General features: G+C 51.9%; 1 protein-coding gene and 1 long non-coding RNA gene across 6 annotated transcripts in view; one reads left to right on the forward strand and one right to left on the reverse strand.

Moving 5' to 3' along the window:
* MPP7 (MAGUK p55 scaffold protein 7) overlaps positions 1-13,912 on the reverse strand; it is a 270,834-nt gene extending 256,922 nt beyond the window's left edge. For 4 of the 5 annotated variants that reach the window (XR_011381720.1, XR_011381719.1, XM_070056057.1 and 1 more), the window contains exon 1: positions 13,683-13,901. The gene's annotated coding sequence lies outside the window, so the exon portion shown is untranslated. Of the gene's footprint in view, positions 1-13,682 lie in introns of all 5 variants that reach the window. The other variant, XM_051821591.2, reaches the window with a different exon arrangement.
* A 210-nt stretch (positions 13,913-14,122) lies between these two features.
* Positions 14,123-16,254, forward strand: LOC138845074 (uncharacterized). The gene is made up of 2 exons (XR_011381800.1): positions 14,123-14,323; positions 15,906-16,254. It is a non-coding gene; the product is annotated as an uncharacterized lncRNA (long non-coding RNA).
* The last annotated feature ends 1,094 nt before the right edge of the window (positions 16,255-17,348 follow it).

Consider the following 17,348-nt stretch of genomic DNA (forward strand, 5'->3'; position numbering starts at 1 on the left):
GGAAGTGCACGGGGAGCTCCTGTATGCTCCAGTGCATCTCTGATGTCACCCCGGCATGACTGCTGGCAGGTGCACGCCTCCCTGGGAACCCAGCCCCAAGGAAGGGGACGTCTCAGCCCAGTGGCTGCCCACCTCCCAGAGTGTCCCTGCACCTTTGGCTCATCCAACAGGGATGGAGTAGACTCCAAGGCACAGTGGCCTGGGTGGGTGGAAGGGGGGGTTGGGGTCCACCTACCTAGGATAGCAGCGCTCAGCCACACAGCTGCACTGCTTGCAGTGGGTTAAGCCGCCACCTGCAATGCCGGCATCCCACATAGGAGCTTGGTTCAAGTCCTGGCTGCTCTGCTGTAGATTCAGCTCCTTGCTAATGGTCCTGGGAAAGCACCAGCAGGTGGCCCAAGTCCCTGCCTCCCTGCCTCCATGTGGGAGACCCAAATGGGGTTCCTGGCTCCTGGCTTCAGCCTTGGCCCAGCACCTACAGTTGCAGCCATTTGGGGGATGAACCAGTAGATTGAAGATCTGTCTTTTCTCTCTGTCATTCTGTCTTTCAAATAAATAAAAATAAACCTTAGGGGAAGCCTGATTTGGGGCCTGTCCATTTCACTCTTCTCCTTTCTCCCTCTCCTTCCCTCCCCTCCTCTCCTCTCTCCCCCTCCCTCCCTCCCCTCCTCTCCTCTCTCCCTTTCTCCCTCCTTCTACCTCCCTCCCCCACCCCTCCCTCCCTCTCTCTCTGCAGGTGCCCCACATCCACCATGAAGCTTTTGCTACTGTCTGTATCATGCCATTTGGAATTTCAGCCTCTAACACTGTGAGTTCAAGGAGCCTGTCTCAGGAATTTCACTGTAGCATCAAAAAGCTGATAGTGTGATTCAGGGGTCGGCATAAAAAAAATGATGCATCTTCCTGGTATGTCAATTACATGCAATGGAAAATGGCTTTTAATCCATTAAATCAAACGTAAGACCCCAAACAGTATCATGCCTGCAGTGAGCTGTTTTTTGAGGGGTCTCTCAGCTTCTGGGCAAACTTCTGACTCAAAGGGGTATGCTTCGGTGGAAAACAGAAAATTTAGAGCACTAAAATCAAACCAAGTGAGATTCGTGCTTATGCAGATTAATACACAAAGCCAGAGAGGGAAAGATCAAATTCATTCAAAGGAGAGGAAGCTCCCAATGAGAATGCAAAGCTCACACACTGGTCTCCACTCCACAGGACCAGGGCTGGCCTGGGTTTGAATCCTGGTCTCGCTGCTTCCTGGTTCTATGACTCAAAGGCAAACTAGTTAACTGCCTTGTGACTCAGTTTTTCCATCTGTAGAATGGACCTAACAATTCCCACAGGGCTGCTAGGGGAATTCAGCCTGACCGTCGAAGGAGGCCTCACCTTGGGCCTGCAGTAGAGCAGGGGATCAGGCCGTGGCCGCTGGAACTTGTAAACTGCAGTTCTGTCCTTTTCTGTTAAAGCATCCCAAAGCCTTTATGAAGTCCAAAATGAACAGGCAGCAATGCGTCCGTTTGGATAAGGAATTTTGCAATATTGTTCATGTCCCAAGAGACACTTTCAGCCCCACGTGCAAAAGCAAGAGTACCTATCATTACCCAGTTTTAGACTCATCTGCAGGTGAGAATGACCTAGAACCAGAGATGCCACATCAAAATCACAGTGGGTGTTTTATAAAGTGCAAGGCACTGGGGCTGGCGTTGTGGCACAACAGGTTAAGCCGCCATTTGAAAGAGATGGTACAGCAGGTTATGCCACCACCCAGGACGCGATGCTCAAATCCCAGACCAGAGTAGTGGTTTAAGTCCCAGCTGCTCCACTTGCAATCTAACTTCCTGCTCGTGAACTTGGGAAGGCTGTAATGATGGCTCAAGTGCTTGGGCCCCTATGGAGGAGATCTGGATGGAGTTTCTGGATCCTGGTTTCAAAGTCTGATCCAGTCCTAGCTGTTGTGTCCATTTAGAGAGTGAACCAGCAGATGGAAGATGGAAGATGGATCTCTTTCCCTCTCGACCCCTTGCAACTAAATAGCTCTGATGAGATTACTAACAATCAGTGCATACCTGGGTGCTTCACTAAGGAGCCCATTCTGAAATAGACAAGAGGACAGGAAAACACAGGGTGTGCGTGACTCCACCTGCCGCTGGGGCGCAGCCATCACAGCCCCCAGGAGGGGCTCACAGGTGCCCACTGACACCCACACCCTCCTGTGCTGTCCCAGTGGCAGGCTTTGTGTATTCAGCAAGCACTCAAGACCAAGAAAAGGAATGGGGTGGGAGGGGCAGTGTAAAACAGGTTTGGCCAGCAGCAGGAGTAAAGTAAGCAAAGCCTGCAGCGGGTGGCTCTGGGCTCTGCCTTCCCAGCCCTGTTCCTCCAAGCCCCACCCAGAACCTCTTAGGATCCGCAAGACTTGTCCACCAGAGGATCCACATCACCTACTGCGTCTTTTTCTCCCAAAGAAAGCTCTAAATTCTCTATCACCGGGGTTTTCAACCTTGTATATCGCGACAAATTTAACTTTTATTTGTTAACTCATTCTACCCAGTTTCGAATTCATGTAATAATAAATGTCAACTTCTCGCCCACTTTATTTTACTAGAAGTACCCTGAAGGCAAGGCTGGCCTTACACCTTTTCAAATCTGCTCTCAGAAGTCAAAACATTTAAAAGGATAATTCTATGCCATATATACATGACTCTAAAGGCACAAAAAATAGTTTTAGTTCAGAAAAATTCCAAATCCTTTAACAACCCTAAGATGTTCCCACTATTTTTCATATATATATATATATAGTTAAAGATATTTATTTATTTGAAAGGCAGAGAAACAGAGAGAGGGAAAGACACAGGTAAGGAGAGAGAGAGAGAAAGGTGGAAAGGTGGAAAGGTAGAGAGAGAGAAAGATCTTGCATGTGTTTATTGACTCCCCAAATGGCCGCAACAGGTTGAAGCCAACAGCCAGGAGCTTCACCTGGGCTCTCAATGGGTAGCAGGGGCCTGAGTGCTTGGGCCATCGTCCCCTGCTTTCCCAGGGACATTAGCAGGCAGCTGGGCTGGAAGAGTGCAGCCAGGACTCCAACAGGCACTGGCATCTGGGAAGACAGCATTGTGAGTGGTGGCTAACCCACTGCACCACAACGCCAGCTCCTCTACCATTGTTTTAAATTCCCAATGCACTAAGCTACTTTTTTCTCCTTATACTGGTAGTGTCAGGGCTCAGAAAACGACACCCCGAAGTGTGGTGCTTTGGCGGCCGAGCACCGTGGATTCCAGAACACGGGAAGGCCTCAGAGACTGTCTGAGAATCCAGGTCACTCTAACCTCCCCCGACACCCCCTGCCTTCTCCCCCAGGTGCAGGCAGGAGCCCCCTCTCGAAGCCCCCTTGAGTGATGGAAGGAAGCTCTTCCACAAGGAACGCAGGTGTCTCGGGCTTCCTCCGACCTGACATCTCAATGGCCAGGGATTGCACCCATATCACGGGAGGGAAGACTGAGCAATGGCACCACACCTCAATGAGACTCTGTCCCACGCTACTGTCTGTCCTTCAACTCCCAGGAAAATCTGAGAAGCTGTTGTCTGTGCTTTGGGCTCACTCAGTTTCCCTAAAACCCAGTTACTCCCCCTGTGCAGTGGCCTCCAGAAGCCCCCGCCCCTCCCCTCCACTCTTCCCTGGTTTCCCACGCCGTGCATGGCCATGGAGGTGGACAGTGAGTTCATTTCAGCAGGGCCACGGAGGGCAGAGCGGCAGCCTTCCAGTACCCTGCAACAGGTCCCTCGAGATTTACTTCTAAAAAGCCAGGGCAGCTGGTTGGGAAATGCATCCCATATGTGTGCTGGTTCAAGTCCCGGCTGCTCTACTTCCTATCCAGCTCTCTGCTATGGCATGGGAAAGCAGTAGAAGATGGCCCAAGTCCTTGGGCCCCTACACCCGTGTAGGAGACCTGGAGGAAGCTCCTGGCTCCTGGCTTTGGATCAGCTCAGCTGCAGCTGTTGCAGTCATTCAGGGAGTGAACCAGCAGATAGATCTCTTTCTCTCTGGCTCTACCTCTCTAACTGTCTTTCAAATAAATAAAATAAATCTTTAGAAAAAAAAGTAATACATAAACATTAAAAACAAAAAGCACTGTGGATTTACAACAGAATAAACTGATCAGAATACATCACGGATGGGGATATACCTTGATATGTAATAGAGGCAGCAATTCATACCACTAGGTTATTCAGTAAAGAAAATGTTGAAACATCCATTTGTTAACCAGGAGTAGAAAAGTATTTCCTCGGGGCTGGCGCCATGGCTCACTTGGTTAATCCTCTGCCTGCGGTGCCGGCATCCCATATGGGCACCGGGTTCTGTCCCGGCTGCTCCTCTTCCAGTCCAGTCTCTGCTGTGGCCCAGGAAGGCAGTAGAGGATGGCCCAGGTGCTTGGGCCCCTGCACCCGCATGGGAGACCAGGAGGAAGTACCCAGCTCCTGGCTTCAGGTCAATGCAGCGCCGGCCATGGCAGCCATTTGGGGACTGAACCAACGGAAAGAAGACCTTTTCTCTGTCTCTCTCTGTCTATAACTCTATCTGTCAAATAAAAAAAAATAAGATATTTGCAACAGCTAAAATTAGACTAACATCTAGAAAATACCAAACATCTCCTGTATCTTAGGGCAGAAAAGGAAGAGGCAGCTAGGCAACCTGATAAATTATAGACGAGGCCAAGAATATCTAAATGCCCAGGGCACAAAAGGGGAGACCCACAAGGCTAATCAGCAAGTGCTAAGTTACCCAGCCACGTTAGCAATCAGAGACCTGCAAACAAGAACAGCTCCACCTGTTGCATCAGATCGGAAAAAATTATAAAGTCACGAGTGCCAGCAAGGACACTGTGGCAGACAGCAGCTGGAGAGAGTGTAACCCAGGACAGACATTCCGGTAACCATCTGGCGCGCGTAATGCAATGATGCATACACGTGACAGATAGGCATGGGGACAGGTGAGGATGGGGACAAACACAGTGAAATAAAGCAGAGACTGTGCACAGAGCCACAACAGGGGTGTGTTCTGGGGAATGACAGAAGGAGATGACTCCACATCGCACCTCCCTCTGATGAACCTGACTTACCAGTATCGTGTGCCCCTGCTAAGCACCAATAGCAAAGGTCAAGCCCCCCCCCCCCATAGTGAGGGAAACCATAAAAAGGCAACAAGTAACATCATGATAAGAATGTGATACAAAGCAGATAAAATCAGTGATTGCAGAGAACAATGCTAAGAGGGGTGGGCTCCCGGGGATCTGCAGAAAGAGAATGAATCAGAGCCGGTGCTGCGGCTCACTAGGCTAATCCTCCGCCTCTGGCGCAGGCACCCCGGGTTCTAGTCCCAGTTGGGGCACCGGATTCTGTCCCAGCTGCTCCTCTTCCAGTCCAGCTCTCTGCTGTGGCCCGGGAGTGCAGTGGAGGATGGCCCAGGTTCTTGGGCCCTGCACCAGCATGGGAGACCAGGAGAAGCACCTGGCTCCTGGCTTCGGATTGGCACAGCGTGCCGGCCACAATGCACCGGCCGTTGCGGCCACTTGAGGGGTGAACCAACGGAAAAAGGAAGATCTTTCTCTCTCTCTCTCACTCTGCCTGAGAAAGAAAGAAAGAAAGAAAGGAAGGAAGGAAGGAAGGAAGGAAGGAAGGAAGGAAGGAAGGAAGGAAGGAAGGAAGGAAGGAAGGAAGGAAATGAATCGGGCATTCAGCACTCAGGCAGGAGGGAGCTCCAAGGACTGTCTGCCTTCAAGGTCACCAAGGACGGGGTCAAGACTGTCATGAGGACGACTCTCGGACACTTCCTGTAATTTAACTCGCAGGAACAACAAAGAGCCGACTACGAGGATTAGCATGAGGGTCCAGCATGCTTTGACCCAACCAGTCCACCTTTTCCACGTGTGTGTGTTTTGGAGAAGGGGGAATGGAAGCATACCCCCAACAGCAAAATTCTCCATCTAGGGGAACCAGGGTTTGGTGCAGTGGCTTGAGTCTTGCTCCGGACGCCCGCATCCATGTCCAGGTACCCGGTTCGAGTCCCATCTACTCCACTGTCGATCGAGCTTGCTAACTAATGTGCACACCCTGAGAGGCAAAAGATGACGACTCAAGCACTTGGGACCCCTGCTGTGTGTCTGGGAGACTGAGATGGAGTTCTGGGCTCCTGACTTCAGCCTCGCCTGTCACCGGCTGTTGCAGCCAGTTGGAGAGAACCACTAGACAGAAGATCTTTCTTTCTCCCTCTGTCTCTCCCTCTCTCTCTCTGTGTCTGTTTCCCTATTCTCTCTCCATCTCATTGCCTTTCAAAAGTTGGAAATACATAAATTAAAAATATATTATACAATAAATTTTTTAAATGTTTCTGGAAAAGATTCAGAAACTCTTCTTTCACTCATTACATTGTAATTGAGCACTTGCATTGCCCCCTGCCCTCCCCAGCACAGAGCTAGGAAATGAGGATTAACATAAAGATCTCAACTCAATTTTATAAAACTCAGATTTCTACTTATTTCATATACTACTGGGTGCCTACCAGCCAATGTTCTTACACCTTTGAGCTCAGTCAACACACAACATAATACAACATGTTTGCCTTGAGGTGAAAACAGAGGCTAACAAACTTGCCTAAGTAGGGCTGGCACTGTGGCGCAGTAGGTTAAGTTGCTGCTTGCAGCATGGGCATCCCATATGGACACCAGTTTGAGTCCTGGCTGCTGTACTTCCAATCCAGCTCCCTGCTAATGGCCCCTGGGAAAAGCAGCAGAAGATGGCTCAAGCTCCTGGCTCCTGGCTTAGGTCTGGCCCAGCCTTGGCCGTTTTGGCCATTTGGGGAGTGAACTAATGGATGGAAGATCAATCTCTCTCTCTAACTCTGCCTCTCAAATAAATCAATAATTAAAAAAAAAAAAAAAACTCACTTAAAGAACAGGTCAGTGAGAGAGCAGGGATTCAGACCCTGATGTTTCAAGTTCAAATCTGACATCAACCACTCAGACTCAGGTACTACACAAAGTTCATGGAAGATGGAAGGAAAAGGTATGTTTATTTTGGGGCAAAACATTTTTGAAATCCATGCCTAGTTTTTTCACAAACTTCTGGGAGCTCTCCCCTATTCTACTCAGCGTGGTCCCTGAACTTGTAGCACCACCATGACCTTGGAAGGCAGTAGAAATTGCAAACTGTCAGGACCCACCTAGATCTGCTGTCAGACACCCAGGAACCCAGCTTGCACAGTCCTCCATGCGAATGTTCCAGAACCAGGGGGTCTCAGTTCTTCATACCAAGCTGAATGTTAAGGGCCAAAGGATTCCCATTTTGAAAATCCCAAGATGTAACATTGCTATCCTATTTAAAATGACTGCATGCAAATCTAAGTGATGCGAATTTACTGCCTCACTACCCGCAGCCCACCAACTTCTGCCCCACACCTGCCCTAATGCCCGGCCTGCACCCTGAGCACACCACCTAACCAGTGTGCCATCACAGGCCCTTCCTGGGTGCTGAATCAAACTCAGAAATGGCAAGGAGCGGCCGGCGCCGCGGCTCACTAGGCTAATCCTCCGCCTAGAGGTGCCGGCACACCGGGTTCTAGTCCCGGTTGGGGCGCCGGATTCTGTCCTGGTTGCCCCTCTTCCAGGCCAGCTCTCTGTTGTGGCCAGGGAGTGCAGTGGAGGATGGCCCAGGTGCTTGGGCACTGCACCCCATGGGAGACCAGGAGAAGCACCTGGCTCCTGGCTCCTGCCATCGGATCAGTGCAGTGCACCGGCTGCAGCGCGCCGGCCGCGGCGGCCATTGGAGGGTGAACCAACGGCAAAGGAAGACCTTTCTCTCTGTCTCTCTCTCTCACTGTCCACTCTGCCTGTCAAAAAAAAAAAAAAAAAAAAAAGAAAAGAAAAGAAAAAAGAAATGGCAAGGAGCGTGGAGGTCAGGGCCGACCCGCCGACTCCTGGGAAGCAAAATCAGAGCCATATTAGGAAGGGGCAAACAAATAGTTTGAGGATCTCCAGAGGAGCTTGACAGATCTCAGGCTGTGATGCCATAATCCTTTTTAACCCCGGGCTCGACTCCAAATTCTTACAGCCCTTCAGCAAACTTCCATTGCCAAAAAAGAAGTGAAAGCGCTCCGGAATGTTTCAGTCTCAGGACTCGAACCGCTTTTGAATACACACAGAGGTGAACCATCTTTCAAAGAGAGCCTTGTTATCATGAGTCATGCTAAGCAGCACGTGAGGACACATCAGAGGCTGCTCCGACACAGTCATCCCGCAGTGTCCATGGGAGACTGGATCCAGAATCTTCCACACACACCCCACGCCAACATCCATGGATGTCCCGTCCCTTATATAAAGTGGCACAGGATCTTCATGGAACCGGATGCACATGTTCCTTCTTCAAATCCTCTCTATATGATTCATGGTAACTAATTCCAAGGTGTACGCACAGTTATTATCAGGTAGGAGGAAATCTGGTCAGTACAGATGCCACTTTGTTACTGTAGCAGAAGCAAAGAGATGGAGGGTTGACCAGATGCACTACAGGAAAAGGCACCCGGAATATCCCTGCCATTCACCTATACCTGCATATTGTAGCCTCCTACCCGGTCCTTGCCATTTCCAAGTGTCGAGACAACAAGCCCACTCTCCCCAGGCCCAGTGACCTGTGTGGATTACAGTGGATCTATTCCTAAAAGGGGCTTTTTCAAAGGGGTGGGGGAAGACAAAGATGCTGAGAAACCAAAGTGCACTCCAGCCCAAACCGCAATTCGAGAACATACTGGAAACCAGAGAACACTTGAAAGTCCGACTCACCTGCACACTGCTCATTCGTTTTATAGAGCTCAGGATTCTACTTTTTTTGTTTTTTTGACAGGCAGAGTTAGACAGTAAGAGAGAGAGAGAGACAGAGAGAAAGGTCTTCCTTTGCCGTTGGTTCATCCCCCAAGTGGCAGCTACGGCCGGCACTGCACCGATCCAAAGCCAGGAGCCAGGTACTTATCCTGGTCTCCCATGGGGTGCAGGGCCCAAGCACTTGGGCCATCCTCCACTGCTCTCCCGGGCCACAGCAGAGAGCTGGCCTGGAGGAGGGGCAACCGGGACAGAACCAGTGCCCCAACAGGGACTAGAACCCGGAGTGCCGGTGCCACAGGCAGAGGATTAGCCAAGTGAGCCACGGCGCCGGCCAGGATTCTACTTTCTTCAAGAGAGGAAACTGCACCTCTGAAGACTGAAGAGTACCCAGCCCCAGGCTGGACCACAGGCGTGTTATAAACCCAGGCATCCACTGCCTGCAAGTCCTGGCTGCTCCTTAGAGGATCCGGCTCCCTGCTGATGCGCCTGGGAAAACAGGAGATGGCCCAGCCACCCACGTAGGAGAGCCAGATGGAGTTCCTGGCTGGAGCGATGCAGCGGATGGAAGATAACTCACTCACTCTCTCCATCTCTCCCTCTAACTCTGACCTCCAAATAAATAGAACAGACCTCTAAATTAAAGAAACCTGACTTAAGATGCTTCTGGACCAGCATGAAGTCTTCAGAGAGAAGCTGGCTTGAGGGTGGCTTTGTCACACGTCCAGCTATTCACGACCACCAGCCTTTCCGTGCCCCACCTCGGCCTGGCCACATGGCCAAGAAGCACCTCACTGGAAGACGCAGCCTGCTTCCAATTCCCCCTGGCACGTCGCCAGCACCCTGGAACCAGGCGCACTTCTAAGAAACATTACCAGGACTCTCCTCCCCAGCCTGGTGTCAGGGCTAAGGAAATAAACACGCGCCAACCACCGAATGAGCTCGCCTGGCTTCAGCTCTGATCCAGTGTGCTCTTGGAACACCTCACAAAATGCAGCCATCCCCGAGGGTCCTCCCGCGGCTTGAGCATTGCCGTGTCCGTACTGAAAATGGATGTATATGGCTTTTTATCAAAGCAACAGCTGTTTCCTATTCATTCTGTCACCAGCCTGGCCTGACGGGCTCCTATCAGCAGCCAGAGAGACGAACACTTCCCTTCTCTTTTATTAAGTTAAGCAAGCCGCTTATTAATATGATTACAGTGGGGACAGCACTGTGGCACAGCAGGTTAAGCCACCGCCTGCGATGCCAGTATTCCATATGAGTACCAGGGTCACCGATTTGAGTCCCGGCTGGTGCGCTTCCAATCTAGCTCCCTGCTAATGTGCCTGAGAAAAGAACAGATGATGGCCCAAGTGCTTATCCTCCTGCCACTCACATGGGAGACCCGGATGGAGTTCCAGGCTCCTGGCTTTGGCCTGGCACAAACTCAGTCATTACGTCCATCTGGGGAGTGAACCTATGGATAGAAGATTTCTCTTGCGTTTGTGCCTCTCTCTCTCTGTAACATGCTTTTCAAATAAATAAGTAAATCCTCAAAAAACATATTATAATGAAAAAATATATTTATCAAATGAAAGTTCAAGAAAGTTTTACATGCCTAGAAAAGTAAATTTTCACTTCTGCATCCGTTCCTAGTAGGTATCAAATAATCTCACTATACACCCACTTTGCCACTTGAATCAGTCATCTAAGAAAGCAAAGTGTCCCCAGAGCTCTGTCCCAATGCACCTAAGATTTAACCTACAAGTGCCAGGTGTTGTAACCCAGTAAACATCCCATATCAGAGCCCAGTGTGCAAGGCCCAGCAGCTCCACTTCCAATCCAGCTCCCTAGTAAGACACCAGAGAATGCAGCAGAGGATGGCCGAAGTGCTGTGTCCCTGCCACTCACATGGGATGGAGTTCCTGACTTCTGGCTTCAGCCTGGCCCAGTCGCAGTTGTTGCCATTTGGGGAGGGAACCAGCAGACAGAAGATCTGTCTCAGGGTCGGCGCTGTGGCGTAGTGGGTAAAGCCGCTGCCTGCAGGGCCGGCATCTCATATGGGCGCTGGTTTGAGTCCTGGCTGCTCCACTTCCAATCCAGCTCTCTGCTGTGGCCTGGGAAAGCAGCAGAAGATGGCCCAAGTCCTTGGGCCCCTGCACCTGGATGGGAGACCTGGAAGAAGCTCCTAGCTCCTGGCTTTGGATCAGCGCAGCTCCAGCTGTTGCAGCCAATTGGGGAGTAAACCAGCGGATGGAAGACCTCTCTCTCTCTGCCTCTCTGCTCTCCTTCTCTCTGTGTAACTGACTTTCAAGTAAATAAATAAACCTTTAAAAAAAAATTGTCTCACTCTGTCTTCCCCCACCCCATCACTCTTTCAAATAAATAAATCCTTAAAAATGTAGATTTAAATAAAACACAATCCATTTAAAAATATATAAGAATGCATAATAAAGACAAATAAATCTACATTCTGATCTGGGTTCCTGACCCACAGGGAGAACTAAAGAGCTTTTTAGCAGGGGCTTTTTCTGAAATTACTAACAATTTCCTTTACTTTAAGTTAAGCTACTTGTTCCTTCCACATCATCTCATTTCAGAAAATCCCCTGAAGGGACAAAGGTACTCATGGCAATTCTGAGTGCAGTGATGACAGATATGTTGCAGTATGTCTGCATCTCTGACCATGAGATGTTTATAAGAAAAAGAATCGTCTTGGGGGCCGGTGCTGTGGCATAGCGGGTGAATCCCATATGGGCGCCGGTTCCAGCTGCTCCACTTCCGATCCAGCTCTCTGCTGTGGCCTGGGAAAGCAGTGGAAGACGGCCCAGGTGCTTGGGCCCTTGCACCCATGTGGGAGACCTGGAAGAAGCTCCTGGCTTCAGACTGGCTCAGTCCTGGCTGTTGCAGCCACTTGGGGAGTGAACCAGCAGGAGAAGCTTCCTTCAATCTCTCTCTCTCTTTCAAATAAATAAATAAAATCTTGAAAAAGAGGGGAAAAAAAAACTATCTGAAATCTCCAATTAGCAGCATCCAGTGCACCCTCTAATGGAAGCCAAGTCATGTTGTGATTGATTAATTTTAATGGAGACAGGGGGGGAGGGAGGGGGAGGGAGGGCAAAGAGGGAGAAGAAACAAATCAGAATCCTTGAAAATCAGGGAGCATCTGGGGGCTGTGAGGCAAGAATCCAGGCAAGTACTTCACCAACAGAAACTGGATGACCAGGCTGGAGTCACCAGGAGAAGAACTGTTTCCTTTAACAGACGCGGCAGGATTCTTAATGGAAATGTGTGCTTGGGCGCTGGCAGCTTTAACTTGACAGGAGAGTAAAACGTTAAGGAAAAGGCGACCAAGCATAAATAAGCCAGCAGGGAAATCAAGGCAGAGCTACACCCACAGGCCTGCGGAAGTTATGCCAAAATGTGCGTGCAACACATAACAGACTGCACGGGTTGGGGGCAAACTAGGGACTGCTTCCCCCTCAGTGGAGTTCCCATCCAGTCATCCACAAGGCACGCCCTTGTTCCTATAACTAATCACATTAGTGGGCGGATAACCCAGCAGTACCCTGGAGCTTCCGAAACCTTGACATCACCCCAGCGTGGACGCCAGCTCCACCCTGACCCCCACACACCCTTGAGTTATTCCAATTAGGAAATTATTCTTTCCGCCCTCTACAAACATCGAGACTTCGCACACCAAAGCCAGAAGTCAAAGTGCAGTAGGCTCCATCCGCGTTTACCATACTATTTCAAGTCAATTCAGAAGCCAGACCACGTAAACTTCCCAAAATTTAAAACACAGATTTGCACACAAGAACACTAAGTTGTGTTTGGTTTGGATTCTTTTTGCCTGTGTGGAAAATTACCTTTCTGGTGAAATTCCAAACATCTTAGCAAACTGCGGGTGGGGTGGCGGGGGTGGGGGGAGAGACAAGGGAACAAGCCCTAAGAACCAGGATTTCTTTACTTGCAAATCACCTGGACCCACGTGATCAGACCTGGCTGTAGGAGCTCAGCTGGGCTGTGGGAACCCTGGCCCAGCCCTGGGATTAAAGGCGCTCAGGGGTCAAACAGGGCGGGAATCCGAGGCCTGCGGAGCTGTCAGCTGTGAAATGGGCCTCACCAGGAGCGCACAGCCCTGAGCGTCTCCGGGAGACGCCCTCCAGGGACACGCAGTTCGCGGGACCCAAGTGAACCCGCGTGGACGGCACGCTGTCTCTCCCCGGGGGCCACCGCTGCAGACACCCTGCGCGTGGGGCTTCTCCCTCCGTGAGGCAAACTCGCTGATACTCCACCACGGGCAAAGTATCGCCGCCCGGGTGGCAGGTGTACCTGGGCGCAGGTGTACCCGGGCACACCCGGGGAGGGCCAGGTGTCCCCCGGGGCGGCGCCCACGCCCCGCCCACCCACAGGCGAGCCACGCCACGGGGGTCCACGCCGGGGGAAGCCCCCGGGCCAGCTCGCGGGAAAGGCCGCTTTGAGTTTCTAACCGCAGCGCACGAGTGGAAGACGTCAGCGAGCACCCCGCACGCCGCAGGGCGCCTCAACACGACCCGAGGCGGGGAAGAAATAGGCGCACACACACACCGCACCCGGCTCCCCGGCTCCCCGCTCCCGGCTCCCGGCTCTCCCACCCGCCGGGAGCCCGCGCCCGCGTCCCGCGGAGCCCCGCACCTGCACGCGCGCCACCCCACCCCCACCGCCGCGCAAGGTGCCGGCGCCGGGAGAGGCTCCCGGAGGGCGAGGGGCCCCGCCGCCCCGCTCGGCCCGGCCGCCGCCGACCTTGCAAACCCGGGCGCCGACCCCGCGCCTCGGCTTCGCGCGCCCCCCAAGTACCTGGCTCCCGGCGGGCGGTGGTCTGTGGGGGAGCGCGCTCGCTCCGGCCGCTGCGAGTCCCCGGGTCCCGCAGCTCCGGAGGCGCCGCCAAAGGGAACAATCAGCAGCCCGCGGGCTCGGCGACTCCGCGGCGGGCGCAGACGTTGGAGCCCGGCGGCAGCCCGGCGGCCCCCACCTCCAGCCCGGGGAGGAACCGCCTGGGCCCCCTCCCTCGGGGGGGCGGTGCCGAGGCCGCGGGGGCGTGGCCGCAGCCGCCCGCGGGGGGCGGGAGCCTCGCGGACGCTACGTCAGAGGCGCCTGCTGATAGGCTGCGGCCACGGTGGGCGTCTCAAATTCGCAGACAGCCCCTCCGGTGGAACTCCCTCATTGGCCGGGCGGAGAAAACAAAGCGGAGCCCTGATTGGTGACGGCGGTGAGGCTCCGCCCTCCCAGCCGCAGTCAGCGCTAACTCCGCCCCCCGGCCGCCCGGTTCTCTTCCCGCAGGTTCCCGGGCCTTTGTGGGGTGCGCTGCTTGTCTGGGGGAGCCCAGGACCCCCCAGCTTCGCTCGCCCGCTGGCCGTAGAGCTGCGTGTGAACGCGGAGAATGGCGTTGTTGGAAACGCCGCCCGAGGCTTCGCAGCCTTGCAGGTGTTGTCACCCAGGTGAGATAGGTGACGTGGCTGCTTAGATCCTTAGTGAGCCTGCATCTCTTCGTAATCAGAAAAAAAAAAATTAGAGAAGTATAGAGAATAGTAAAAACAAATAGAAAAATGAGTAAGTATAGAGAACGGTAAAAAAAAATTTGTAAGACATAGAGAATGGTAAAAAAAAAAACTTTTTTTTAATTAAAAAATGTTAAAAATTGGGAGGAGGGTCTCCAGGGGACGGGTTCCTCCTCAGTACAGTAACAGTCAACGTGCTGGACACCTGGGGGCCACCAAAAACCATGAACAGTCAACCCCTTCGGCCCCTTGAAAAGCCCTGCAAATGTGAGCCAAGGAGAGCAAAAGCCTGCAAAGGCCGCGAAAAAAAAACCTGCCAGGAAGAAGTCAAGCTGCAGAAAGAAATTCCGCAGATACAAATCGGGAAGCTCAGCTGAAGCCGGAAATTACAAGGAAGACAAGAAAGTGACAGCCTTTACCAGCCCCTGTGCACCTGGGAGGCAGCAGAGGGTGGCCCAGGTGCTTGGGCCCCTGCCACCCATGGGGGAGACCTGGATGGGATTTCTGGCTCCTGGTCACCCCACGGCCCAGCCCTGGTCATTGTGGGCATCTGGGGGGAGTGAACCAGCAGATATGTGATTCATTCTCCCTCTCCCTTTCTCTCTCTCTGCCTCTCCCTCCTCCCTCTCTCTCCCCTCCTCCCCCACACTGCCTTTCAAATAAATACAAGCATCCAAAAAAAGGGTTTTTTTCTGAATAGTGCTAAGCAGGAGAAATAATGTATTAAAACAAAAACGTGACAACAGACTTTGGAAACCAAACGGCCAGTATCAATGGCCCATAATTACACTCATCTGAGCTCTCCAACCCCACCTGCCCTCACTCTCTCCAGCTGCCTTGGAGTTCTAAGCCAGGCACCTCCCCCAACAACTCTGGGAATTGCATAATAGTGAAGGGGGAAAGAAACAGGCGGTTGACGAAAATCAAGCCTAGGGAAAAGAGAGGAATCTGCGGTTGACATCTACACCAAGTGAGGCTGGGGGCCAGCAGCCGGCCCGGCAGTGACAATGCCTGCCTCCCTTGCCAAAGTGCCCGGCTTCCAGTCCCAGCTCTGACCTCTGGAAAACCAGCCCTGCCTGACTTCCAGACACCCCTGTTAGCTGAGGAGCATCAAAAGCACATTCCGGGGGCAAGTGTTTGGCCCCGTGTGGACACTCACATCCGCTACCTCGGTCCAAGTCCCAGCTCCACTCCCTATCCCAGCTTTCTGCTGGTGCAGGTTCTGGGAGGCAGCAGTGCCGGCCCAAGTCGTTGGGTGCCTGCCACCCACAGCCTGGCTGTTAATGGGCATTTGGGGAGAGAAGAGGATGGGAGCTCTTTGTCTCTCTGCCTCTCAAAAAACAAAGACCACAGAAGCTGAGTCAAAAAACAGGACAAATTTTTTTATTTCCTCTTAATTCCTGAGAATAAAGTAAAGCTCTTTGGAAAAAAAAAATGACCTTAGTACCTAACAATGAACTTAAAAAAAAAAAAAAAAACTCTTAAACAGAAACCTAAACAGTAGCTCAAAAATTTGTATTAGAACAGGAACTCCAGGGGCTGGCTCTGTGGCATAGCAGATGAAGTTGCCACCTGCACTGCCGGCATCCCATGTGGACGCTGGTTCCAGGCCCAGCTGCTTCACTTCCGATCCAACTCTGCTATGGCCTGGGAAGGCAGTAGAAGATGGCCCAAGTCCTTGGGCCCCTGCACCTGGATGGGAGACCCGGAAGAAGCTCCTGGCCCTGGCTCTTGGCTTCAGGTCAGCGCATATCCGACCCTTGCATCCATCTGGGGAGTAAACCAGCAGATGGAAGACCTCTTGCTCTCTCTGCTTCTCTGTAACTTTGCCTTTCAAATTAATAAATAAATCTAAAAAAAAAAAAAAGAAATCTGAGCAGGTGAATTAGAGTTAATATCCAAATATTTTTAAAATTATGTACAAAGTGGGGAAAGGAAGAATTTAGCATTGCCTACTATGAACAAATTCAAAAGAATACCACCCAAGAGTTTTTTTTTTCTATAACATTGCCTGAAATTCCACCATTAACATCCTTTCTTTGGGATAAAATCATTTATCTCTGAGATTATTCATTTACTTGTCAAACATGCAACCCGTATCGATCACCTGATACTAAGCACTCAGAGTGCAGCCTTAAACAAGACAGACTTGAAGCTGTGCTTGTGAGGAGACAGATTGGAACTGGGAAACAGATAAACTCACAGAGCGGAGAGGACAAAGGAGAGGAGAAAAAAGCAACCGGAAGAACGGAAACAGACTTCCAAAACACTTCAGGGAGAAAAGAGATGTGAAATGCCACCTCAACACGGAAACACCAGCTTGACAAAGCTGCAGGGCACAGGGAAACGGAGGCAGGAAGAAAGTGATGTGTGGGGCCAGCGCTGTGGCGTGGTGGGTGAAACTGCTGCCTGCAGTGCGGGTCTCCCACGTGGGCAGAAGCCCCTGGAAGAGAGATCGACTCTCTGTTTAGCCTTGTCTTCTCCTCTCTGGCATAGCTTTCTGCATCTTCATCAGTTGACCTTCCAACACTAGCAGACACTGAGAAGGTCCTGTGGCAGGGCCACAAAGACAAAATGCTGGAAGCCAGGGTGTGTCCAAGTATCTCAGCCTGCCCAGCTGATAATCGCAGGCAAGCCAAAAGTTGCAACGACAAATAGTAAGTCTGTCCTCAGGTAGGCCGGGAGCCGGGACCTGCTAAACCATGAGGCAGCCTCAGCTGGGTTCTGTGTGTCTCCAAACCTGGTGTACTGTCTACGTTTCTGCTCTGAAGTCTCACTGTCTGGGCTGGCTTGTGGCACAGCGACTTAAGCCACAGCTTGCAATACCGCCTCCCATTTTTCGAGTCCCAGCTGCTCTGCTTCTCATCCAGCTCTCTGCTAATGCACCTGGGAGGCAACAGAGGACGGCCCAAGTATGTGAGTCCCTGCCTCCCACGTGAGAGACCCAGATGGAGTTTCTGACTTC

The sequence above is a fragment of the Oryctolagus cuniculus genome, chromosome 13 (genome assembly GCF_964237555.1).
Source record: "Oryctolagus cuniculus chromosome 13, mOryCun1.1, whole genome shotgun sequence".
Lineage (NCBI taxonomy): Eukaryota > Metazoa > Chordata > Mammalia > Lagomorpha > Leporidae > Oryctolagus > Oryctolagus cuniculus.